The 6,622-nt window shown below is 44.6% G+C and overlaps 1 long non-coding RNA gene across 2 annotated transcripts; it reads left to right on the top strand.

Moving 5' to 3' along the window:
• The first annotated feature begins 743 nt into the window (after nucleotides 1–743).
• On the top strand, nucleotides 744–5,730 carry LOC138725146 (uncharacterized). Of its 2 annotated transcripts, none has more exons than XR_011338186.1 (3): nucleotides 744–862; nucleotides 2,484–2,553; nucleotides 5,092–5,730. It is a non-coding gene; the product is annotated as an uncharacterized lncRNA (long non-coding RNA). The 2 variants fall into 2 exon arrangements; XR_011338185.1 differs by having other exon boundaries at nucleotides 2,454–2,553.
• The last annotated feature ends 892 nt before the right edge of the window (nucleotides 5,731–6,622 follow it).

Below are 6,622 nucleotides of genomic sequence, written 5' to 3'. Positions count from 1 at the left end.
TCTGGGAGATACAGCAAGGCAGCATTTCTGCAGTCAGATGACTTCCTCACTGCTAGAGCACCTTCCTGGCAGTGCCACTTTTCTTTATATAAAGCAAGCCTCTGGGAAGTACGTCAACTCTGCTTTTGATTGGAGACTAGGCTCACGTAAAAGTTGCTTACAAAAATTTCTTTCTCCTTCCAAGCCAGCACACTTCTGTGACACCTCACATCTGGGCCAGTGTATCTATTTTGAATGACTTACTGTCCCTCAATAAATTTTAAATAGAGCACTTTCCCCATCTGAGGGAAGCCAAACTGTGAAGCACATCTTGCTGATGCAATCATGCACCCATTGCAAGGTTAAGTATCTCAATGAGGCAAGAAATGGCTGTTATTCCTTTTCTACTCATTTTGCTGTTCAAAATACGGTATTCCTCAGTGCCAATCTTCTAGATTAGATTAAAATACAAGCAAACCCAAAACATAACTGTGACATTAATTTAATTGATCCAAAAGAATCACAGAATCATGGAATGGTTTGGATTAGAAAGGACAGTAAAGTCCATGGAGTTCCACCCCCCTGCCATGGATCAACACCTCTCACTGGATCAGGTTGCTCAAAGACACATCAAACCTGGCCTTGAACACCTCCAGGGATGAGTCAGCCAACACTTCTCTGGGCAACCTGGGCCAGGGCCTCTCCACCCTCACAGCAAATTGTTTCTTCCTAAGGTCTCATATCAGTCTCTGCCTTTTCAGCTTAAAACCCTTGTAGCTGGTGGAGAAGAGCTTGAAGCCAGAGGCAGCCTGATGTGAATCCACATCCAAGGAACTGCAATCCATTGTTGCCCTGACGTGAAGAAATCCACAGTGTTATACAGGTAACATAATTTAACATGCAGCACAAATAAAGGAAATGTTAATGGTCTTATTCTGGACTGGAATACCTGCAATTCTTATACACAGTAATGAAGGTAAACTATATGGTCATTACAACCCATGCTTACAATAAGAATCCACAGACAAAGCCCTTCCATAAATTCAAACTCACATTGTATATAATGCCAAAACCATAATCAGCGTTCTCCTGTTTCCATCCAAGTACACCTTCCATGCAGGTATTTCACACATATCCCAGATATGTCACACTTGAAAAGGATGCTCCACCTATTTGTCACTGCACTGAAACTAGCTATTGTTTTTTATGTCATTACGCCTACAGCATTTATCAATATTTCATAGATACTTCATATATGAATTATATGAATTATTTGGCTTCATATTGCATGTTTTGTTCTTGCAGCCTCTGTTTCTTTCTCGAGCTCTTCCTGTCTTCCGTCTTCCCCTGCTCAGCTCAGTGCAAGGGACCCGATTTTGGTCACCTGGAAAGCTCCTCTTTATCCCAACTGTGCATGGTCAGGGCAGTGCAGTACCACTGACAACATTTCTAAATCCATCAGCCTTGTCTTTACCTGCTAGCACTGAGTTTTGAACTCCTACTGCTGTAGACCCTCTGCAGATGGGCAACTAACTGCTCCCTGATGACATTTTTATGGAGAGGAGAGTAATCCCAATGTTGTACTTGGCCAGCTGATTACGCACTGCTGTGCGAATCTTCAAAATAAGCATAGAATCACAGAATCATTTAGGTGGGAAAAGGCCCTAAAGATCGTGAAGTCCAACCTAAACCAAACACTGCTAACTCCACCACTAAACCGTGTCCCTAAACACCACATCCACACAACTTACAAATCCTCTAGGGATGTGGACTCCACCACTGCCTCGAGCAGCCGGTTCTCGACAATAAATTCAGTGCAAAGAAAGAAACATTAAAAAACATTAAGTAAATGGACTGGAACCATCAAGCTGGGCTTTAACCACATATTTAGGAATAAGACAATATCAGAAATCAGATCAAACTAGGATGAAAGCAAGCAGAGTTTTGACCAAAGTATCCGTCTCGAACTGTGACACAGGGCAACTTCTGCAAACAGTTCTGTATTTGAACAAATGCAAAGCTCTTATTGACATGAGTAAAATTCCTTACCTAAGTGTCTGCATGACCATGCAGGAGCCAGCAAGGCTGGAGAAGCATTTTATTTTGCTCTTTTACTGTTGCCAGTCCATTGAGGAAATGGACATAGTTTCCTAGTTCAATATAAGTAGATAAAAGCACATTAACTTGACATATGTCATAGAATCATAGACTGTCCTGAGTTGGAAGGGACCTGCAATGATCATTGAGTCCAGATCCTGTCCCTGCACAGGACACCCGAACATTCACACTGTGGGGCTGACAGTGTTGGGCAATGGCTCTTGGAAAATTGTCAGCCTTGGTGCTGTGACTGCTTCCCTGGGAGCTGTTCCAGTGCTCCACCACCCTCTGGGGGAAGAACCTTTTCCTAATGTCCAACCTAACCCTCCCCTGGCACATCTTCCTGCTATGGACACTCACTCTTGTGCTCTTCACAGCATGTCCTGTACATTCTACTTTCATCTAAGGTCCCAGCACAAGAAGGGATTGATCTTTGACAGCATGAGAGTCCCTCTTTCCACGCAGGAAATTTGGCTGGTAAGTACATTTTCTCTTTTGTGGAAAAAGTGAGTTAGAACCATGCAATGCAAACTGCAGGTAAAACAGCTCTGAGAGCAAGTGATCTGCTGAAAGGTCTGCTTTACGTTTGTGTAATAGACTTCAGATAAGGGTCATAAAACCACACACTGTTTATTTGTTCGATATAGCTAATTACTGTTAATAGAACTTGATATCGCTATAGATAGCCAGATGACAGCTCTGAAGTAGAACACCTTTCACACAGAAGGATATATTCTTTTCTGGGAATGGTTCTGGACTCTGGGTGCTTTATGTTTTGAAGATCTACTTCAGCCCTGGGTGTTCAGTAGTGCTAAAGCCAGAGGGAGCTGCAGATACTTGGAGCCCTTGCATTCACTTCTGGAATCCTCAGCACAGGAAGGACATGGGTCTGTTGGAGTGAGTCTAGAGGGGGCCACAGAAATGATCCCAGGGCTGGAGCACCTCCCATCCAGGGGACAGGCTGAGAGTGAACTCAAGCTGCACCAAGGGAGGATTACATTTTCACGGAAGGGGTTGTTGGGCACTGGAACAGGCTGCCCAAGGAGGCGGTTGAGTCACCATCCATGGACATATTTAAAAGACAGGTAGACAAGGTGCTCAGGGACATGCTTTAGTGAGAGATAGGAATGATTGGACTCTGATCTAAGAGGTCTTTCCCAACCTAGTGATTTTATGATTCTATTAAGATTGAAAAAAAAAAAAAAAAAGATGGGGTTGTTCAGCCTGGAGAAGAGAAGGCTCCAGGAAGACATTAGAACAATTTCCAGTGCTGAAAGGGATTGCAGGAAAGCTGGGGAAGGACTCTTGATTAGGGAGTGCAGGGATAGGACAAGCGGGAACAGTTTTCAGCTGAAAGACGGGAAATTGAGATGAGATCTTAGGAAGAAATGTTTTGCTGTGAGGGTGGGGAGGCCCTGGCCCAGGTTGACCAGAGAAGTTGTGGCTGCCCCATCCCTGGAGGTGTTCAAGGCCAGGTTTGAGCAACCTGATTGAGTGTGAGGTGTCTCTGCCCATGGCAGGGGGTGGAATTAGATGAGCTTTGATGTCCCTTCCAACCCAAATCATTTGGTGATTCTATGAGTCTGTTATTCTGTATACAGTAAATCCAGCAAATTTAGGGACATGCAGCATAAGCCAGGTATGGAGAACATGCTTTGAAACTGCTTTTTGGCAGGAAGTCACAGTGCATGCAACTAGGAGGAGGTTCAATAAAAATGACAGTCTGTCTGCTTTCTGGGGAAGGACAAATACCTCCTTTCCCTTCTCTTCAGCACAAGACATTCTCTATACGACAAAGATTTTTTTACTTACCATGTTTTTGGTTCGGTGCAACAGTTGAGGTGGTGCTCACCAACAACTCCCCCACTCGGGCTTCACAGCCCAGTTATCTGAGCAAAAAGCTGGCCAAAGCCAAGCCCCTGCTGTTGTTGTTGTTGGCTGCCTGGACGCCCGATGAGCCTGTACGGTAAGAGGGAAAGGTTTCCAAAGCAGATGGAGAAATCAGGCCTTGTGCAGTACCTTTGCATGTGTCTCCCCAAAGGCAGAACTCAAAAAGCCATGAATGAGCTAGACAGCTTTCATTATTCCGAACACATTTACTGCATCACCTTCCCCTGGGAAAAACAGCACCTCGCTGTGGAATGGAAGGTTAACGGATTGCAGGAGCTGGAGCAGGAACTAAGTATGTTTTATTCTCTTCTGTAAGTGCAAAAGAACGAAGAAAAGGGCCAGCACAGGCCCTGCCCACATAAGGCAACTGCTGCTCCAGTTCTCCAGATACCGCACCAGTTTTACTGCTTTGCATGGAACCCATGCAGATGCTCTCCCAGGGAGAAGGATTATTCCTCCTTAAGTAACACTGGCTGAAAGACTCACACCGAAGGGCTGCTCACAAGGGCATCTGAACAGGCTGGAGGGGACCTACTGCTGGAGGGACAGAGGACTTCGAGAGACACACGGTCTGTGGGGTGTGGGCTCTAGTCTCTCCTGTGGGCATAAGCCCAGCCCTGTGTCACGGAAGGGCAAGTTGGAAGGATGCAACTGGAGGGACGTAGTACAACATCCCACTGAAGTCAGGTCTCCCATAGCTTGGTTCAGCTACTCCCAGCCTCTCTGGTAGCATCTCCCACTTTGTGACTTCCTCCTTGCTTAGGCAGAGTTGCCAGCATCCCATGGTCTCTCTGCCAGTTACCTAACTATGATTACAGATCTTCTGCATCGCTCCTAAAGGGACCCTCAGGCAGCACATCTCATTTCTTGAACTCACACTGAAACCTGCTGCACCCCACCCCAAACTGGCTCCTGAGAGAAGCAAACATGCCTCTGCACATCAAAGCTGAGCTCCAGCCATCTGGGAAGCAGCACACCAGGCTAGAGGCTCTCAACTGTCCTTTCTTCAACAGTTCTTTCCAGCTGACTCTGGTGTTTGTTGACGTGACAGGGAAGAGCAAATAGAGAAATGACAGTGTTATCCTGAGCCTGACATATATAATTTATGTACCTTTCTCTCCACAGTTTCTCCCCAGCAGAATAAAGCGAGAATATCCCCTCACTGAATCACTCCTGTGGCTGTGGCTGTTGTCCTGATGCTGTAGCACAAGAAGACAGAAAGGAAATATTGAAGTGGCAGCTTAAGAAGAAGAAAGGAGAGTGGATTCTCCACGCAAGTCTTGGAACATGAGACAAAGCCAGAAGGATTCCTACTTTTCAAAGACACTCTAATTAGGTGTCTTGAGTTCTCACGCTGACTTAGAAGAACCTAAAGGCTGCAGTTTGCATGGAGCTGCTTGCATTTTTTTCCCTTTAGAAAAGAGCTAAGACTGAAGCATGAACATCTTCAGCCTGGGAACCGATGTTGCTCTGAAGGAAATACTGAAGGATGACGTAGAAGGATACAAATTGATTGAAAACATATAAACCCCACAGCTTTCATATGCAAGTTTAGCATAAAATATAACAATAGGAACATAAGATGTGTTCAAAAAGCATGTGGATGTGGCACTTTGGGACATGGCTTAGCAAGCACAGTGGTGTAGGGCTGATGGTTGGACTGGATGAACTTAAGAAGTCTTTTCCAACCTTAACAATTCTATGATACAATTACATGATCCAAACAGTTAATTTCGTGCCAAATTTCTCCATGCAAATAAAACATTTGTGGGGTGAAATAAAGAGTCTTTATTTTTAGTGTTTCTGTAAACAAGCAAATAAACTGCCAGCTCCCAGCTCCCTGGACCATAGGTACTGGCTATAGACTGCTACATCTGTACATCACTTTCACAGGTCTTTCTATGGCAGTGATTCAACTTGGACAGAACTGAAACTTCCACATTTCCCCAAATACTGATAAAGGAAGCAGCAAAAGGAAGGGATGGTTTCCCCCAGCTTTTCTACCCAGTTCTGGTTACAGTGCAATTTCCCAATGAGAAGAACTGAGGTGAAAGCAAAGGAAGTCAATTAAAAAACCAAGAATTATGAGGTACCCTGGGAGATATCTCAATGAAACTTTATACCATGGTCAACTTGTTTCCCTGCTTTCAGAGTCTAAATAGTATTCTATTCTAGTATCAAGTATGCTAGTAAGCCATTGGCAGTTTATGTAAATAAGAATGAGTGGAACCAGAGTGTTTTGGGAAACAAATGCTGAGGTTGCCGTTTCCTCTTTCTCCAGCAGATAGATGATGTACCCAGTGACACCGATCAGGGTTGAATTTCTCTTTTATTCACTTTTTTTTTTTTTTCTACTGTTTCCCCCCTTACTGGGCTGCAAGCCTGCTTGGTAAACCTTTAACAGGCCTAACCTTACCTTTAGATTAAACACTTGCAGCTGACCACAACTTCCTTTTCTGGAGCTTTGTTATAGTTCAACTCCTGCCATAATTCTTTCTCCTACATGAATATATTCCCACTTCAAACACTTCCCTACACAGCCCCTGCTTTGTTTCTGTACCTGGGCTACAGAAATACCTCAAGGCATGCTGATGTTTTTCAGGTTTTCTGTCTCCGTGTCACTGACTCAGCAGGAGAGGCTGGGCGAGCAGGGCTC

The sequence above is a fragment of the Phaenicophaeus curvirostris genome, chromosome 11 (genome assembly GCF_032191515.1).
Source record: "Phaenicophaeus curvirostris isolate KB17595 chromosome 11, BPBGC_Pcur_1.0, whole genome shotgun sequence".
Lineage (NCBI taxonomy): Eukaryota > Metazoa > Chordata > Aves > Cuculiformes > Cuculidae > Phaenicophaeus > Phaenicophaeus curvirostris.
Note: the sequence above shows the minus strand (reverse complement) of the source record. Positions and strands in the feature narration are given on the sequence as shown.